We start from the raw sequence: 3,410 nt of genomic DNA on the forward strand, positions 1-3,410 counted from the left end.
TGCAACTGATGATAACAAGATCTAATACACCTGGTATTTATGTTGTGTGACATGTCTTAATTTACGCAGGTGTATCTATTTGTCTCCAGGTGCAGCTCATTGCAATTAGGGGCCGGCGTTTGCCGGTCAAAACCTGGCTATTGAGTCAGTCTCATGGAGTTAGATAGAGGACTCTAGAAGGATGAAATCCATGTTGGCATGAACAATGCCACTGAGGGCTTCCAACAAAGTAGCCATCTAGGTGGAGCTTCTTCGTTAAGGAAGAATCACACGGGCCACTTTCAGTCGCAAAACCTTTGAGCATTGCAGATATACATTTCATGAATAGAGACAACGTATTTCCTTAATAATCTCCATGTCGGGGAGACATATTTGTTAAATATAGCACATTTTTATCTGAACCTTCCAAAAGGTTGCATCCTGCCTAACCCTTCCCATTATTCAATCCGGGTAATCAGGAGGGATCAGCCAATTAATCATACTCTTGCGCAAACACTGCATAACTGTAGGTGGCATTAAATTGCCAACTTTGGCTTCATACAGTACCTTTTCAAACAACACACTCTGTGATGGTGTGCAGCCTTTAAGTTTGTTTGCCAACTCATAGAAATTATAGAAGACAATGGACTACATTAATAAAATGAATATTGCCTCTATTGTCTCTAATGTAATTACATTTGTTATTTGATTTGAATGGAGCTGCCCTTGCGCTCACATACTCCATAATGGGACACATATATACTGTGACTATCATTCTCTATGGTCCGATCCCTACGATGTGTTGTTCTGGTGGCAGAGTGTGTGTCCTCTTCCTCTCAACTGTCCATTCTCAGGGCTGCTGGACAGGTGCCTTGCCCGTCAACGTTGCAGCCCTTTGGGTGTTGCACTTATCAGGCTTCATCGCCATGGACCAGAAAGGCTGGTCCTAGTGAAATCAAATCAAATCAAATCCAATTTTATTTGTCACATACACATGGTTAGCAGATGTTAATGCGAGTGTAGCGAAATGCTTGTGCTTCTAGTTCCGACAATGCAGTGATAACCAACAAGTTATCTAACTAACAATTCCAAAACTACTGTCTTATACACAGTGTAAGGGGATAAGGAATATGTACATAAGGATATATGAATGAGTGATGGTACAGAGCAGCATACAGTAGATGGTATCGAGTACAGTATATACATATGAGATGAGTATGTAGACAAAGTAAACAAAGTGGCATAGTTAAAGTGGCTAGTGATACATGTATTACATAAGGATGCAGTCGATGATGTAGAGTACAGTATAACGTATGCATATGAGATGAATAATGTAGGGTAAGTAACATTATATAAGGTAGCATTGTTTAAAGTGGCTAGTGATATATTTACATCATTTCCCATCAATTCCCATTATTAAAGTGGCTGGAGTTGGGTCAGTGTCAATGACAGTGTGTTGGCAGCAGCCACTCAATGTTAGTGGTGGCTGTTTAACAGTCTGATGGCCTTGAGATAGAAGCTGTTTTTCAGTCTCTCGGTCCCAGCTTTGATGCACCTGTACTGACTTCGCCTTCTGGATGATAGCGGGGTGAACAGGCAGTGGTTCGGGTGGTTGAGGTCCTTGATGATCTTCTTGGCGTATCTGTGACACCGAGCGCTGTAGGTGTCCTGGAGGGCAGGCAATGTGCTCCCGGTGATGCGTTGGGCTGACCGCACCACCATTTGGGGAGCCCTTTGGTTGCAATTGCCATACTAGGTGTTGGCACAGCCCTACAGGATCCTCTCAATGGTGCACCTGTAGAAGTTCATGAGGGCCTTACAGGACAAGCCAAATTTCTTCAGCCTCCTGAGGTTGAGTAGCTGCTGTTGCGCCTTCATCACATTGTCTCTATGAATGGACCATTTCAGGTTGATTGTGAAGTGCACGCCCAGTAACTTGAAGCTTTTTGTCCTCTCCAGTGCGACCCTGTAGAAGTGGATGGGGATTAGCTCTCTCTGCTGTCGTTGTTTTGTTGACAATGAGGGAGAGGTTATTTTCCCGGCACCATTGCGTCTGTGCCCTCACATCCTCCCTGTATGCCATCTTGTCGTTGTTGGATATCAGCACTACCACTGTTGTGAGCCAACTTGATTATTGAGTTGCCACTCAGTCATGGGTGAACAGGGAGGACAGGAGGAGGCTGAGCACACACCCTTGTTGTTCCACAGTGTTCAGGATCAGTGTGGCGAAGGTGTTGTTGACCAGCTGCAAAGGGCGGGGTTGAGACCAATTGCCCAAGCTTGGTGATGTAGTATGATTCTGCTATTTTCTTTACATTTGATCCGGAACCCCCAACAGAAGCTAGCCAGCTAACTAGCTAGTAGTCAGCTTGCCACTGCTAGTGGTCATCAGCTACCTTTTGCCAGGACATATCTCGCCTGTCTGCATATGGAGCCCTGCCGATCCATCACGACTGGACAACAGACATAATCCGCCCGAGGGGGTTTCACCTGGCTCCCCCGTCGCGACGTCCCCTGAAAGCCCATCTGCTCGCCTGCTCTCCACGGCTCGCTAGCTGTCCAGAGCACACAGAGTGAAAGCACCGCCAGCATTCAGACGCTGTTGTCATGTTGGTCCATGACGAGTCCGCAGTGATGTGGTCGCATTTTTTTGTGTTTATTGTTTTGATTTAGGTATTACTGCACTTTAACTAAAGCTTTTGCTGCACCTGCAATAACATCTACAAAATATTTCAGAAAGAAATGGTCTCTGAGAAATTTAAAACTTGTGACTCTCTCTACTGCAGTCCCATTGATGTGGATCAGGGTATGTTCCATCCTCTGCTTCCAGAAGTCAACAATCAAATCCTTTGAAGCACCTGGTCATTCAGAGCAGCAAGAGTTCTCCTTGATGACTTGATTTGTCTACCTCGAAGCGAACATAGAATGAGTTAACTTCTTGCGTCGAGCCAACCCGGATCCTGGATCGTGACTACAGCCTCAAGCTCATTACTCAAGCCCATTACCTTTTTTCCAAGGTGGCGTAGCAGTAAGTCGTCCTGTCGTGTAGTGTCCCCTGTATATATCGTTTCTTTTTCGATTTTCTTTACATATTTTTCTTCGCATATCTCTTTAAAAACTTTTTGCTAAACCTAAGCTTCCAAATACTCTCCTGCAACCGCCTCACCCAATGTAGCTATTTTTCCTAAAGTATTTATATTTACTTCGGAACCGGAACACCTCAACTGAAGCTCAACTGAAGCTAGCCAGCTAACCACCAGCCGTCTTCAGCTAACCGGTCATCAGCTAACCTTCAGCCCGGAAAGCTCTCGCCAGTTCGAAAAACGTGACTCTAACCAGAGCATAACGGACCTACTGGATCTTCACAACTAGCTATCTAGCTATCTACGAACTGTTAGCTTGCTAGCACAGGCCTGCTAACCGTCTGCATC

This window comes from Oncorhynchus gorbuscha, linkage group LG03 (genome assembly GCF_021184085.1).
Source record: "Oncorhynchus gorbuscha isolate QuinsamMale2020 ecotype Even-year linkage group LG03, OgorEven_v1.0, whole genome shotgun sequence".
Lineage (NCBI taxonomy): Eukaryota > Metazoa > Chordata > Actinopteri > Salmoniformes > Salmonidae > Oncorhynchus > Oncorhynchus gorbuscha.